This window comes from Onychostoma macrolepis, chromosome 19, assembly GCF_012432095.1.
Source record: "Onychostoma macrolepis isolate SWU-2019 chromosome 19, ASM1243209v1, whole genome shotgun sequence".
Lineage (NCBI taxonomy): Eukaryota > Metazoa > Chordata > Actinopteri > Cypriniformes > Cyprinidae > Onychostoma > Onychostoma macrolepis.
Window position 1 is genome coordinate 26,429,939 of NC_081173.1, and position 17,279 is coordinate 26,447,217.

General features: G+C 37.7%; 1 pseudogene; it reads left to right on the forward strand.

Moving 5' to 3' along the window:
- Nucleotides 1-4,156: 4,156 nt before the first annotated feature.
- LOC131525166 (CMP-N-acetylneuraminate-beta-galactosamide-alpha-2,3-sialyltransferase 1-like) lies at nt 4,157-15,899 on the forward strand (annotated as a pseudogene).
- Nucleotides 15,900-17,279: the final 1,380 nt, after the last annotated feature.

Genomic DNA, 17,279 nt, shown 5'->3' on the forward strand with positions numbered 1-17,279 from the left:
TATGTACAACACGAAATAAACATGAATTAACATCGGAAGGTATGTTGAAAGAAACAGTACAGCTTGCTGAAATAAATCATGTCTCATCCATTAATCAGTGTTTCAACCGCGGAAAGACGTCATTAAAACAGCTTGTAAATAATGTAACGAAAAGCTATTCAACGACTGTAAACTCCATAGTCAACTATGAATCATTCTAGAGAGGAAATTTTTTTTTTTTAAATGTGCATGAGATTAGGCCTACATATTCATTATATTTTTACTTGAGTGTATTTACTTACCTCATATATTGAAGACATCATTGCAGGTTATGTCATTAAAAATGTGTTATATTTCACCAAGAAATTAAGTAGAAACAATTTCATTATTTTTGTGATCAACTTGAAAAGTACCTGCTGATGCAGTGTTACAGATATGACAGTTATAGGTTGATTGCAGTTTCATTTTAAACCTCTTGTAAGGAGTTATGTATGCTCAATGGATGACTTTGAAAGGGATAAGACAATGAGCCAAGTTTTTAGAAGTTAAGATTAGATTAGACCACACCCTCTCCCAGTCGACTGATAAATCAAATCTGTTAATTCATGATTCCAGACAGATTTAATAGAAAGAGACTTTGCAGTGTGATCATTAAGTTTACTATATATTAAAGAAACAGATGGCCAACCAAAGGGTGGTGCGATCCAATCCCATATAGGATGAGAGGAAATAGGGGATGCCCAGGGAATTCCACAGGCCTTGAGAGGAGAACGTAACTGAAAAAAGACAAAATATGATGATCCTGGTAAACAAAATTTAAAGAAATTTAAATTTGCAGAATTTAAAACCGCATTAAAATCACCACCCATCACTAAAGGACAATCCATCTGCTCAAGTAATATATTGGAAATATTTGTGAAAAACGCACTGTCTGCCTCATTCGTGCAGTAAATGGAGACCAGTGCTAACCTGTCATTCTACCTTCATCATCATTCCCGGTTAGCCTGGTAATACCAAACTCTGCTACTTCGCTTTGCTTCGTAGACAGAGTCTGGAAGGGCATAATTGACAAGCGTTTACTTTCTCGTGGGCGGGCGCTTGTCTGAAGTTTAAAATCATTGGTGTACCCGTAAGCCAATCACATAACGTTTGGTTATGACGCATGTTATTCGCCAGCTCAGCCACCTTGAACTTCCGCTGTAAACACAGGTATGCGGCGAAAACAAAACCATCGAGCGAAATACCGGAGTGAAGATGGCTGTGAACAACTTTTGCAGATTATGTGAAGTAAATCAACGCATACACAATTATCGCCTTGCCGGACTTTGGCCTCTCCAGTTTTTCGCTGACGATCGGTAACAGTTGATAAATTAACCTTTTCCCAAAACCTGTTGGGAGTAGAGCGACAACATCACCTCCATTCAAAATGTGAACCAAACACTCTTCTTGTTCGGGCTTCAGTTGGCAAATGCCGGGAATATTCTCCAAAACAGAGCGAATAGCATCCCGTGTCTTCATGTCCGCTGTCATTTTAGATTTCCCTCACCTAAACTACAATCTTAAATTCGGTGCTTGGCGTCTACGTCACGGCTTTCAGCCCGCCCTCTGTTCGCTGGTTGGCCCGGCTGCTGCGGAGCCGGAGATAAACTGGGAGATGGTTTGATATATCAGACTGAGTACAGAAGCTAAATAAAATTGAGCGGAAGTACGAAGTCTGACGTAGTCAGGCTAATTCCCGGTATGTTCAATAGTTAAATTAGTTTTATTAGGGGCACAAGAGAAGGTTGCCAGTTTGTAATACTATTTTTGAAAATGTGCCACATCGCATTGTTTTAACTGAGACTCTTGTATCAGGGCACAGGAAATCAATTTATGGTGCAAATATTCTAATATCCGGGTACGCTTAATAGGAAAATTTAGGCCATTCAAATTCAATAAGATATTCAGAAGATGCATTTAGTGCTCAAAATGCCAAGATTCTGTCTAATTGAAGAGAAACAAAAGCAATGCCATACTGCTAGTGACATGTAAACATTAGTATGTATCCTGGATACCAGTCCACCTAGATGGATAGTCCTTTTAAAAGAAAAGCAGAATAAATAAAAGTATTGATGTCTGTTGAAGGGCATAGAAAAAAAGCAAAAACAAGGAACGACAAACAACTGTGTATAAAAACCTAAGCAGACCGCACATTACTGAGAGTGTAGGTCTGCATAAACAACAGAAACAAATTGTCACAAACAGAGACGGAAACCAGAGGTGAGTGAAATGACAAGAAGGTTTATTAACAGGATGGGAGCAGATCGTGGAGAGAGAGTAGTTGGTGAGTATCTTGGTGATAGAAGGTGTTCGGTGAGCCTTAGCTGTCAGCTGATCGGAGTTTCTATTTCAGGGTCGATGTCGAGCAGGAACCAGGTGTCTGGAAATTCTGTCACGGAGATTCGTAGGAGGATTTGGGGAGAAGGGCTGTGGATCAGGTAAGTATAAACACAGGCAAGTACGAGAGGAGTCAGGTTACTGTTCGGGTGGTGAACCGTAGACCGGACGATGAGTGTCAGAGAGAGTGAGTACTTATGGGAGTGCTGATGAGGGATTGCAGGTGCGGGTGATTGCTGCTGACGGCGGTGACTGTGACTCTCTGACACAAATGTTGTTGTGTGACCAGTCCACTTCAACGCAAGACATGTCCCCAAAGGCCCACTGAGCCAACAGCGTAGTGATTGAACCTGCTCTCCATCAGCCCGAAATAAAAATAAATAAAATAAATCATTATTATTTACCAATTAGCGGACGAACGTACAGGGCAGGGGCAAGATTCCAAAAATAAAATAAAAAAGTGTCCATGGCCACCTTGTTATTGTCCACTTCAGGGCAGTTAGGATCACCACAGACCTCATCGTTAATTTTCCCTCGTTGAGCTGAGAGGATGGAGATGGTAGCCGGCGCCTTTCTGCTGCTTTGTAGCGCTGCAGAATACGTCTTCAGTGACAGTTAAGTAACAAAATCCTCCGCCTTTTGAGGAGAGTCGAACATCACCTGCTCACCTTTGTGCCGTAGTTTAATTACGGCCGGATAGGTGAGGAAGGGCTGGAGACCAAGTGCTGTCATCTTCTTCAAGACTGGATTAAAGCTTTTTTCGGTGAGTTGCTCCAGCTGATTTCTTAAGTTTGTGACTGTCCTCCTATCCTCACGTGCAGCTGCTTGAACGGAATCGACACGGTCACGTGTCTGTTTCTCTGCGATGGCTAGCTTTTCAACTTCTGCTTTTAGCTCTTTTACAGAATCTTTGGTCGTTTGTATATCCAAATGTAGATCATGGAGTGCTGGGCTCAGTACAGAGTCTATCGTGTCTCATACAGTCGAAGCCACTGTAGCAAATTAGCTTAAAAGGGAATTGTATATAAATAATTACAATTAATTATATCAGCTGACAGTAATGACTGTAGCAGAATTAAATTGCCATCAACTGATCTGTTCGTCCAGCGACCATTCAGTGTAAGTTCATATCTACTCTAAGAAAGGATATTTTCTTGGCCACAGAAAACACTTTCCTAAGTATTAATACATTAGAGCATGTAGTAAGGATCAAAATCGTAAAGAGACATTAATTTGCACGGCAGAACCAGAAACTCATGTAATTTGTGCACACAACTTTTATTAACTAAACGCTAACACAGATAACTAATCTAAACAAACATACATACACTCACGCGTATATACAAAAGGGGAGCTAAAGTGGATGAATGAAGCCATTAGAGAAGACAGAATGCAGTTATGGAAAGAGTCAGTTAACCACCTGAGTAAAACCATCAGCACCGTTTATAACGGGTTTATAGCTTATACTAAACCTCTGTTTAGTTTAGTTAGATGTACCATACTTGCATTCCTTGGCTGTTGGCGAGTGTCTGGAATGCAGTCTCAGATGAAAGTCTTAATGGTTTCAAGGTTTTGGACTCCCGATCACGTTCTTCCGGCTTGAAGAGTGATGAATTCCAAAGATGTTCTGAGATAGAAATGTTCTTTCCAGGTAGAAAGTTCTAAGAAAGAGATCTGCTGAGGTCCGAGGAGCTTTGGTTGAATGGAAAGTCAAGGCCGCAAGGCCTGGCACAAAACTTGAGGGTCCAGAAAAGTTCTAACTCACATCCTTCTAGGATCTAACAGAACCGCAGACTGAGATATGGTGGAGCCCAGCGGGCACGCCGGTACCGGCTCAGGCTCTCCACACGGGCAGCAATCCAGAGATTTAGCAGAAGACCTTTTGCAGAAGAGAGAGAGCGGAACTGTGCGTGAGCCCTTTAAGGTCTGCGAAGAGTCACCTCTCAGGATGGGCTTGACCAATGAGAAAGGCTGAATTTCCAAGCGGGAGTTTGGAAATACTGGGGGGATTTATGACCCTTTATTAAAGATTCTTAGGACACTAATATGTTGCATAGGTATCAACATGTAATATTCATTCTCAATTAGATCATCCGAAGACGAATTGATAGAGACCAGACATGGTATGAGTTAAAGTGATATTAACAAGTGATCTATCATAAGCATGCATAAAACAGTATACAATAACATAATATAACATAACAGTATACATAGCACAAAAACATAAAACAACAGTAATAATATACACAATGACTTGAATGATATGTGTGGTTTTTCTATGAATTAATTAGAGAAGAGTCCATTTTTATAGCATAATGTCTTTCCTATAGGAAAAAGTTAGTAAGAGTTGCTCTGCTTGCATTCCTTTGATCAATAAAACTAGTGTTATCTGATGGGTTGCCATGGAACCGGGGGCCTGAAGTCATTGACAGACCTACTGGCACCGAGTATGTGTATTGGGTGAGGGGTCGGTGACTATTTGTTAATCTAATAACTAATTGATTTGTTAAATCAAATGCAAAATTGTGTGTCTGATTGGTCCAAATGCTACACCACTACCGAATCGAGAGTATTCTCTCTGGAGATGGTGGAATCGTTGAATTTTTTTTTAATTTATTGGCGATTGTCCATTCTCTCTTTTCCGGCTTTCCTTGACTGCTGGGGCACTCATAGTGATCTAAATAAAGAGTGGTTCAAAATTTACTGACAGAGAGCAGAGCAAAGGACTATGCGTGCATTGACGCCGAAGGGTCACGTCATCTTCCAAAACAATTTCATTATTAAAAGGTTGAAAACTTTTAATAAAGGCAAAAATGCCATTTAATCTGCATATCAACCCGACAAATTATATTAATGGAAGTAGCCTAATTTTTGTGAGTTAGCCTAGATAAAGTAGAAATAGATCATTACAGGTTTGTTTTTTTCTTCTCTGGTGAATGCTTTAGTGCGCCACCCTAGGATTTTTACTGTTCCCCTCTAGCCATCACATTAACAATTTCCTGGAGGCACCTCGGTTTAAAAGTTTAATTTAAACTTGAGGGCCGTGTTTTTAGAATGATGTGTTATGCATGAGACACTGCAAAAATTGCACGTGCAATGGTCAAACACATTCACGTACTTAAGAAAAACTGATTCTGTGTGAACTGGCCCTAACTCAACTGCGTAGCTGATCATGAAGATCCCTCTAGAAATTAACAGGAATTTAGAGAATTATGATGCATTGTCATGTGCCGTAATTAAAACCCCTAAAGCCAGGCAGCAGGTGGATTAACCAGTGTTACCAGAGGGAAGGAGTCACATATAAACCCCTCCTTACTGCTAAACCATAAATAACACATAGTTTGCGTTATTCCCATCCATATAGGCAAGGCAAGTTTATTTATATAGCACATTTCATACACAGTGGTAATTCAAAGTGCTTTACATAAAAGGAAGTGAAATAGTCATTAAAAATAATAATAATCACAACAATAAAAACAAAGTGATTTTAAAAAGAATTTAAAACATTTAAGAATAGAAAATGATTATACAGGTGCTGGTCATATAATTAGAATATCATCAAAAAGTTGATTTATTTCACTAATTCCATTCAAAAAGTGAAACTTGTATATTATATTCATTCATTACACACAGACTGATATATTTCAAATGTTTATTTCTTTTAATTTTGATGATTATAACTGACAACTAAGGAAAATCCCAAATTCAGTATATCAGAAAATTAGAATATTACTTAAGACCAATACAAAGAAAGGATTTTTAGAAATCTTGGCCAACTGAAAAGTATGAACATGAAAAGTATGAGCATGTACAGCACTCAATACTTAGTTGGGGCTCCTTTTGCCTGAATTACTGCAGCAATGCGGCGTGGCATGGAGTCGATCAGTCTGTGGCACTGCTCAGGTGTTATGAGAGCCCAGGTTGCTCTGATAGTGGCCTTCAGCTCTTCTGCATTGTTGGGTCTGGCATATCGCATCTTCCTCTTCACAATACCCCATAGATTTTCTATGGGGTTAAGGTCAGGCGACTTTGCTGGCCAATTAAGAACAGGGATACCATGGTCCTTAAAACAGATACTGGTTGCTTTGGCACTGTGTGCAGGTGCCAAGTCCTGTTGGAAAATGAAATCTGCATTTCCATAAAGTTGGTCAGCAGCAGGAAGCATGAAGTGCTCTAAAACTTCCTGGTATACGGCTGCATTGACCTTGGACCTCAGAAAACACAGTGGACCAACACCAGTAGATGACATGGCACCCCAAACCATCACTGACTGTGGAAACTTTACACTGGACCTCAAGCAACGTGGATTGTGTGCCTCTCCTCTCTTCCTCCAGACTCTGGGACCCTGAATTCCAAAGGAAATGCAAAATTTCCTTTCATCAGAGAACATAACTTTGGACCACTCAGCAGCAGTCCAGTCCTTTTTGTCTTTAGCCCAGGCGAGACGCTTCTGACGCTGTCTGTTGTTCAAGAGTGGCTTGACACAAGGAATGCGACAGCTGAAACCCATGTCTTGCATACGTCTGTGCGTAGTGGTTCTTGAAGCACTGACTCCAGCTGCAGTCCACTCTTTGTGAATCTCCCCCACATTTTTGAATGGCTTTTGTTTCACAATCCTCTCCAGGGAGGAGACACTTTTTTTCTACCACATCTTTTCCTTCCCTTCGCCTCTCTATTAATGTGCTTGGACACAGAGCTCTGCGAACAGCCTCTTTTGCAATGACCTTTTGTGTCTTGCTCTCCTTGTGCAACGTGTCAATGGTCGTCTTTTGGACAACTGTCAAGTCAGCAGTCTTCCCCATGATTGTGTAGCCTACAGAACTAGACTGAGAGACCATTTAAAGGCCTTTGCAGGTGTTTTGAGTTAATTAGCTGATTAGAGTGTGGCACCAGGTGTCCAATATTGAACCTTTTCACAATATTCAAATTTTCTGAAATACTGAATTTGGGATTTTCCTTAGTTGTCAGTTATAATCATCTAAATTAAAAGAAATAAACATTTGAAATATATCAGTCTGTGTGTAATGAATGAATATAATATACAAGTTTCACTTTTTTGAATGGAATTGGTGAAATAAATCAACTTTCTGATGATATTCTAATTATATGACCAGCATAGTTCGGACGTAGCACAGTGCTCATTCAACAAATGCACAGCTAAACAGATGAGTTTTTAGTCTGGATTTAAATGTGGCACATCTGATCTCTTCTGGAAGCTGGTTCCAACTGCGGGCAGCATAATAGCTAAAAGCGGACTCCCCTTGTTTTGTGTGAACCCTTGGTATTTCTAACTGACTCGATCCTAATGATCTGAGTGGTCTGTTAGGTTTATGTTCAGTGAGCATACCTCCAATGTATTTAAGTCCTAGGCCATTGAGAGATTTATAAAAGAGTAAAATAACTTAAATCAATCCTAAATGTGACTGGAAGCCAGTGTAAGGACCTGAGGACTGGTGTGATATGCTCAAATTTTCTGGTTCTAGTCAGAATCCTGGCAGCAGCGTTCTGGATGAGCTGCAGCTGTCTAATGGTCTTCTTTGGAAGGCCGGTGAGGAGACCATTACAATAATCCACCCTGCTGGTGATAAAGGCATGAACAAGTTTCTCCAAGTCTTGACTGGAAACAAAACATCTAATTCTTGCAATGTTTTTGAGATGATAGTATGCTGATTTAGTTACTGCTTTGACATGACTACTAAAACTCTGTCTCCAGAAACACCAAGATTTTTTACTTGGTTTTTAGTTGATTGACCCCTAGAGTCAAGGTATGCATTCACCTTGAGAACTTCATCTTTGTTTCCAAATGCAATGACTTCAGTTTTCTCGTTGTTTAACTGAAGAAAGTTCTGGCACATCCAACAGTTTATTTCATTAATGCATTGGCAGAGGGAGTCAATGGGGCTATAGTCATTTGGAGATAAGGCTAGGTAAATCTGGGTATCATCAGCATAGCTGTGATAGGCAATTTGGTTCTTTCTCATTATTTGACTTAGTGGGAGCATATACAGGCTAAACAAGAGTGGTGCAAGAATTGAGCCTTGTGGGACTCCGCATGTCATGGACTTCCACTTAGACTTATGCTCTCCTATACTCACATAATAACCTCTCCCTTCTAAGTATGACCTGAACCATTTGAGTACCATCCCAGAAAGCCCGACCCAGTTTTCCAGTCTCTCTAGAAGTATGTTATGATCAACAGTGTCAAACGCAGCACTAAGATCTAGTAGTACCAGCACTGATATTTTGCCAGAATCAGAATTGAAGCGAATATCATTTATTATCTTAATAAGCGCGGTCTCTGTGCTATGATGTGCTTGGAAACCAGATTGAAAATTGTCCAGGTATCCATTTGAGTTTAAGCAGTTGTTCAGCTGATTTAAAACTACCTTTTCAATAATCTTACCAATGAAAGGAAGATTTGATATTGGTCTATAGTTGTTCAACATTGTGTTATCAAGATTGCGCTTTTTCAGAAGGGGCTTAACAACTGCAGTTTTCAGGGAGTTTGGAAAAGTCCCAGTAAGAAGTGAGGCGTTCACCACTTTGGGGGTTTGTCAGTCTCTCCACAGTAGCAAAAAGAGTGCGAGAGTTGTTTAAGTTACTGTTTATAAGGTTTGAGAAGAAGGTCTGTCTAGCTGTGGCTAGTTCCACATTGAAAGCATGAAGGCTGTCTTTATAGATGCTATAGTGAATTTCAAGTTTTGTCTTCTGCCACATCCGCTCAGCTTTTCTGCATTGTCTTTTCATACTCTGAAGTTACTGCTGTTGATTTTCTCCATGGTGATTTTTGTCTGCCATTCTGCCATATACACCATCAGCAAAGCCCCATATACATTATTAGATCTTTGACAAGAGACCCACTGCTTTGACACAGCACAAGTATGTTGAGGATTCCATAGTAGGTCAGTTTCTATAGGCTGCTAAGGAAAAGTTTTAGCCTATGAGTAAATTTGTTTGATTATTTACTTGTAATCTCACAATATCTAAATCATTAAGTACTCACATTCTACAACACCCATTTCCTTAAAAAAAAAAAAAAAAGTATCAGTACAATGGTACACTTGTATAGGTGTTTTGATAAATATAGTGCTCGTTTTTTTTAGTGCTGTGGCCATTTTTATTAGATTATTTTAATTTTTTTTTTTTTTAAACAATTAATTTAATATATAAAATACTTTTGAATTGGGGATATATGAACAGCATCTGTTTACCTTTATTGTAATTTCTTGATAAAAAGTGAAGAACGGCCCTGCAATTAGTTTTGCTTAAAGGGAAAATCACCTAATAACGAAACTTGTCAACATTTACTCACCTCATGTCTTTCCAAACCTGTGTGGCTTTCTTTCTTGTGTGGAACACAAAAGATGATATTTTCACAATTGCTGGTAACCAATCAGTGTGACGTAAAACTGTTACCAACATTCTTCAAATTGTCTTCTTTTGTTTTCCACAGAAGAAAGTCTTATACAGTTGAGGTCAAAAGTTTATATACACCTTGCAGAATCTGCAAAATGTTAATTATTTTACCAAAATAAGCGGGATCATACAAAATGCATGTTATTTTTTATTTAGTACTGACCTGAATAAGATATGTCACAAAAAAAAAAAAAACTTATTTACATATAGTCCACAAGAGAAAATAATAGTTGAATTTATAAAAATGTTCAAAGTTATGATGCTGCAGAAGGAAAAACGATGCATTAAGAGCCAGGGGTGTAAACTTTTGAATGGCATGAAGATGTGTGCTCTTTTTTTTTTTTTTTTTTTTTTGCCTAAATATCATTTTTATTTAGCACTGCCCTCCAGAAGCTACAGAATATATATGTTTCCCAGAAGACAAAATAAATTTACCCTGATCTTCTTAATGCATTGTTTTTCCTTCTGGAGCATCAGTGAGTGTTTAAACGTTCTGTAATAGTTGCATATTGAGTCCCTCAGTTGTCCTCAGTGTGAAAAGATTAATCTCAAAATCATACAGTCATTGTTGGAAAGGGTTCAACACAAATATGCTGAAAAACCACAGGATGTGTGGGACCTGAAGGATTTTTCTGAAGAACAGCAGGCAGTTTAACTGCTCAGGACAAACAAGGGATTCATGAACAACTATCACTGAACAAACAAAAACCACTGTGGATCATTCAGGTAAGAACACTATTAAGAATCAAGTACATATAAACTTTTGAGCGGGGTCATTTTTATAAATTCAACTGTTATTTTCTCTTGTGGACTATATGTAAATGTACTTTATGTGAAATATCTTATTCAAGTCAGTACTAAATAAAAAAATAACATGCATTTTGTATGATCCTCTATTTCGGTAAAATAATTAACATTTTGCAGATTCTGCAAGTTGTATGTAAACTTTTGACATCAACTGTAGGTTTGGAACAACATGACGGGAGTAAATGATCAGAAATTGCATTTATGGGTGGACTGTCCCTTTAAGCAATGAGATGCTATTTTGTGAATGTTCACAATGTGTTTATATACAGTATAAGGTCCATATATATTTGGACACTGACACAATTTTCATAATTTTGGCAGAATTAAATATAAAACAATCAAGATGAAATTGAAATGCAGACTTTAAGCTTTAATTCAAGGGGTTAAACAAAAATATAACATGCTCAATCGGGTCGAGATTAGGCGATTGACTCAGCCATTGCAGAATATTCCACTTTTTTACCTTCAAAAACTCCTGGGTTGCTTTTGCTGTATGTTTTGGATCATTTCCACTTGTACTATGAAGCGCCGCCCAATCAACTTTGCTGCATTTGACTGGATCTGGGCAGAGAGTGTATCCCTATACACTTCAGAATTATTCCGGCTGCTTGTGTCTTCTGTCACGTCATCACTAAACACCAGTAATCCAGTGCCACTGGAAGCCATGCATGCTCATGCCAGCATATTGCTCCACCATGAGTACGTTTACATGGACAACGATATTTTGATTTTAACGCGATAAAGACAATACTCTGATTAAGAATCTACCATGTAAACAGATTTTTAATTGCCTTAATCCAGCTAAAGTCATACTCAAAGCACAAGTCGAATAAAGACATGTGGAGTATTTCTATTTTAGTCACATTATTGAAGTGCAGTATAGACATATACACCTTAATCACATTATTACTGTTGTGTAGGACTTTTCGCCGCATTTTGCGATAGGATACACACATGGCAGTGGTCAACCCTTTGATGGCAAACAAAAGAGCATGGCTTCAACAACATCGTTGTCTGTTTGCACGTATAGCATGACAAATAATTAACTGCACTTGAAGCTCTCAGTAAATTAAAAATAAAACACCCAAAACTGTATATGGCATCATAACAAAGATTAACTGTTTATACGTATGTAAACCTAGTTTATCTATACGTTTATGTTTATATAATATTCAACTGACGTCCCCTCCAGAATTTCACGTATAAACATATAGATCTATGTACTATAACATGTAAAACAGGAGCATGAAAGGAGTATTCAAAAAGCAACTTGTGTAAACACCTTAATCATAATATTGTCTGCTGATCTGACAGTTGTCCAGAAGACAATCATTGACACCCTTCACAAGGAGGGTAAGCCACAAACATTCATTGCCAAAGAAGCTGGCTGTTCACAGAGTGCTGTATCCAAGCATGTTAACAGAAAGTTGAGTGGAAGGAAAAAAGTGTGGAAGAAAAGATGCACAACTAACCGAGAGAACCGCAGCCTTATGAGGATTGTCAAGCAAAATCCATTCAAGAATTTGGGTGAACTTCACAAGGAATGGACTGAGGCTGGGGTCACGGCATCAAGAGCCACCACACACAGACGTGTCAAGGAATTTGGCTACAGTTGTCGTATTCCTCTTGTTAAGCCACTCCTGAACCACATACAACATCAGAGGTGTCTTACCTGGGCTAAGGAGAAGAAGAACTGGACTGTTGCCCAGTGGTCCAAAGTCCTCTTTTCAGATGAGGGCAAGTTTTGTATTTCATTTGGAAACCAAGGTCCTAGAGTCTGGAGGAAGGGTGGAGAAGCTCATAGCCCAAGTTGCTTGAAGTCCAGTGTTAAGTTTCCACAGTCTGTGATGATTTGGGGTGCAATGTCATCTGCTGGTGTTGGTCCATTGTGTTTTTTGAAAACCAAAGTCACTGCACCCGTTTACCAAGAAATTTTGGAGCACTTCATGCTTCCTTCTGCTGACCAGCTTTTTAAAGATGCTGATTTCATTTTCCAGCAGGATTTGGCACCTGCCCACACTGCCAAAAGCACCAAAAGTTGGTTAAATGACCATGGTGTTGGTGTGCTTGACTGGCCTGCAAACTCACCAGACCTGAACACCATAGAGAATCTATGGGGGGGGTATTGTCAAGAGGAAAATGAGAAACAAGAGGCCAAAAAATGCAGATGAGCTGAAGGCCACTGTCAAAGAAACCTGGGCTTCCATACCACCTCAGCAGGGCCACAAACTGATCACCTCCATGCCACGCCGAATTGAGGCAGTAATTAAAGCAAAAGGAGCTCCTACCAAGTATTGAGTACATATACAGTAAATGAACATACTTTCCAGAAGGCCAACAATTCACTAAAAAAAAAAAGTTTTATTGGTCTCATGAAGAATTCTAATTTTGTTGAGATAGTGAATTGGTGGGTTTTTGTTAAATGTGAGCCAAAAATCATCACAATTAAAAGAACCAAAGACTTAAACTACTTCAGTCTGTGTGCACTGAATTTATTTAATACACGAGTTTCACAATTTGAGTTGAATTACTGAAATAAATGAACTTTTCCACGACATTCTAATTTATTGAGATGCACCTGTGTGTGTGTGTGTGTGTGTGTGTGTATGTATATGTGTGTATATATATATATATATATATATATATATATATATATATATATATATAAAAATGATATCTCGATATTGTACATTTTTACGATATCTCGATATGTTTGCATTAATAGTTATGCCGGTGAACATCTTAAATTCAGTCATACAGAAAATGAAAGTTAAAAAAAACTGACAGTTTTCTAACGCTGCATTAACAACATTCAATTCTCTCAGAGACGACGAGACAAATCTACTTCAGCATGATTTTTATATAAATATGATAAAAATGTACAGATTTCAGGCATACAATTAAAAGAATTATAATGTTAAACCAGATGTTAAATGCCAATTGAATAATATCACACAGGAGCTACAATCAAACGCCGGTAACTACACAGAGGTGGTGCATCAGCTGTTTCCTCTCTTCCCTGATAAAGAGCACTACTCAGACGCCGGTCCAGATCGCTGCAGAACCTGTGCTGTGGTGGGAAACTCTGGGAACCTGCTGGGATCCAATTATGGGCCTCTCATAGATTTCCATGACTTTGTCATCAGGTAGTAAATGACATTATATAGTCCTGTATTTAGTTGCTTGTAAGGTTGTCTTTCACTTTTTAAATTAACGAGAGTTTAGAGAATAATGAAGCATCAGTATTGATGGAATGGATATGTTGTGCATTTATCGACTGAGGCTGAGGTCAAATGTTGATGTTGATGAGTCATGAGATCACATTAGATCAGCTGATTCCAGATTCGTGATTTCAAAAGATGCCTTAAAGTCTTTTCATTAGAATATCATGCACACCTCTATCTCTTGAGTGTTTTTCTCTTAGAATAAATAAAGGCCCGACAGAAGGTTATGAGAAGGATGTGGGGTCAAAGACGACTCACCGGATTGTGTATCCTGAGAGCACCGTGGACTTGGACTCCATCTGGTGCTTCTTCCCGTTAAGATTCTGGACATTCAGTGGCTCATCAGTGCCTTCATCACTAAAAACATCACACAGTAAGAATTAAACATACATTTGTGAACGATGCACTGTTAAATACGTTTTTGGTCTGCTCTTTTTTTTTTTTTTTTTTTTTTTTTTTTAACATGAAACATTTTAAATTCTTGTTTTGTATAATGGACTCAAGAAAACCTTTTTTTATTATTTTAAATATAACTAAAGAACCTTGGACAGAGTTAATATATTGTTAATGTAATGTAGTTAATGAGTAATGAGTTAATGTATCTGCCAGTTGCAACCTCCATGAAATAACTTTTAGAGCTGCTATGGAAATAACAACAAATCAGCAGATTTATCCATAAATTGTCAAATAAACAAAAGGTTTTAATAAATGAAACTTAGTTTTATGTGGTCATATTTGACTCACATATTGTTAAACAACTATGGTTGTGTTTAAGTAATGGAAAATACATCAAAGTAAGTTAGTGTGTAAATGCTGGGAATTGATATGATGTGCCTCATTTGTTTGTGACGTGCCTCATTTGTAAGTTACTTTGAATAAAATAACAGCTAAATGTAAATGTGTTCTATGTCAGTTATACTAAATAAAGAGTGTTGTGTTTCAAGGTTAAAAAAAAAAACACAGTCGGCAAAAACATTTTGGCTTAGAGCCAATATACACACACTTTGAAGGAAGGATAACATTTTTCTGAAATGATTACGCAACTTTTTGTGTTCACACAGCTTTTGTCTGTTGATATCTTATTCTGTTACAGAACATACACAAAAGTGCCATCTACAATCAAAGCAAATAAGGACAAGGTGAACAACACAAACTTTCACATGAAATTAAGCAATCAATAAGTCAGTCAAACAACAAATGTTAATTTGTTTTGATTTGCATGGTTTACTAATATTACCTGGTTGAAATCTTGATATTGTAGAAACAAGATAAAACATGTCAAAAACATGATATTAGAAATGCATGTTTCATAAATGTCCTGATTTATGTCTGTCATTGTTTTTAGGTGATGGTCCTCCACCCAAAATTCATAAGATATGTCTATGATAACTGGGAAGAAGGGCATGGCAGATATCCATCCACTGGTTTCTTAACCCTTGTGCATTGTTCAAATTCACTACCCTTTCGTTATGTTCGGGATGAAAACATCCACTAAATTAAACTGCTGTAAAATTGTATCAGATAAATATTTTTGTTTAATTTTTTTTGCATAAAACTGTTAATCAACCTTAGTCCTGATTAAAACTACTAAATCTTTTTTTTAAAAATCCAGGATTTTTACTCTTTAATGGCCAAGTTCATAAATGATGTCACTGATTTGGGGGGGGAAAAAACACAAAATGACTTATTTTCAATATAAAAAGTGATTGTGGACTGGGTTTGTTTTAACATTTTATCACAGTCTTGGACATGTGAAAGATTAGTAACAACATTGGCTTTGATGCATTGTTAGTTTTTGTGCAGAATCAGATTTTAATTTTTTCTCCCTCATTTACGGTTCGTTGCCCCATTGACTTCCATTATAACGACATTTTTTGATTGCAAAGCCATGACACCATATAATCATGCATTCTTGATTGTTGGTGGTTTTCCCTGTTGGGAAGTGGTAAAATGTGTCATTTTTACTGTTGATCACCAGGTAGCACCATTAACCCTTTAGATAGGCCTGTGCAAAAAAAAAAAAGCTTAGTTTCTGGCTTGTATATGGAGTATAACAGTCCAAAGATCGGGAGTGGGAGGAACCGCGGGAGTCTCCTTTGTGACACCCAAAATGACAGCAAATATTTGATTTTCAGACTAGTCAAGTTTCCATCCAGTTTTTGCTCTGTTTTGTTATCGACAAAGAGAATGTGTTAAAAAAAAAAAAAGACTTTGCGAAATTTGTTTTTTAGGGATTACGTCATCACGCACACCATTTTATCGGTATGCGTGATGACTTCATCCCTAAAAAACAAATTGTCGCATAAGTTTTGGTGTGTCGCAAAAAAAAATTGCCCTTGAGCTGTTTCCATACATAATTTATCCTATTGCGTAAATTATAGGCTATAGGCTAGTAGCCTGTTCGTCATCCATTTGAAACAAAACAGCCTATTATTAAATTGTTCAGGCCTACATAAAATTATTTTTATTAACAAGTGTCATGAGTTTTCTTTGTACTTTGTTATAGACTATTAGACAGATAGGCTACTTAAGCAATAATCATAAACAGGTGCAGCTGTATTATTATTCTGATTAACGTTTATAGGAAATGGGAATGTTTTTATTTCTCCTAATTTCTCCGGTCGTTAAGCCATACCGTTAACCGACAGGATTATGTTAAATTACAATTAAATTAAATTTGATAGGTGGCTGTGACCCATTAAACAGGGCTCCCACGGGTCCTTGAAATCCTTGAAAGTTTGTGAATCTGATTAAAAATTTTCAAGGCCCTGGAAAGTTTTTGAAAATAAACAAACATGGATACAGGTCCTTGAAAATTCCATATTATTCCCTCCGGTCCGCTAATGCGTTATTTCACCAACACTTTGTGCATACTAGCTTGCTTGATTTACGTTGCACATTTATGCATTACGTTAAGTGTTTCCCACGTGAGGTACTTTGTGTTGTTCATTGCCACACGCACACAAAACTACTAAGATGGTACCTCAACGTTTCACAGACACACCGTGAAACATTGCAAAAATAGGCTGAAGCCGCTGAAATGTGATGACTGGAAAGTGCAAATTTCAAGATATTTGGCTCACCAAAGAAGATTACAAAGAATGGCTTGCCAGAGATCCAAAGGATGTAATGTTGAATTGCTTTGCTTGTTAAGATAATGTAAAGCCATGAGGCAAGAAAAACTTAAAAGCATATTCATACATCTTAAAACTTCTGGTTACATGAGCCTAAGCTCTTTTCAATAAAATCCATGCAAAAGTTAATATCAGATCATTTTAGAATACAGTATAGTATGTACCAAATATTATTCAATTTTATGTAAAACAGAAATACGACAAATATCAGATTTCTGTCATATGGCCAAAAATAAATGCAAAAAAAAAATAATAATTGCCTTTTTGCGTAGTTGTGTTTGACACATGAAAACTGTAACAATGTATCTTACAAGGTGATGCGATGTAACCTTTGCTCTCACTT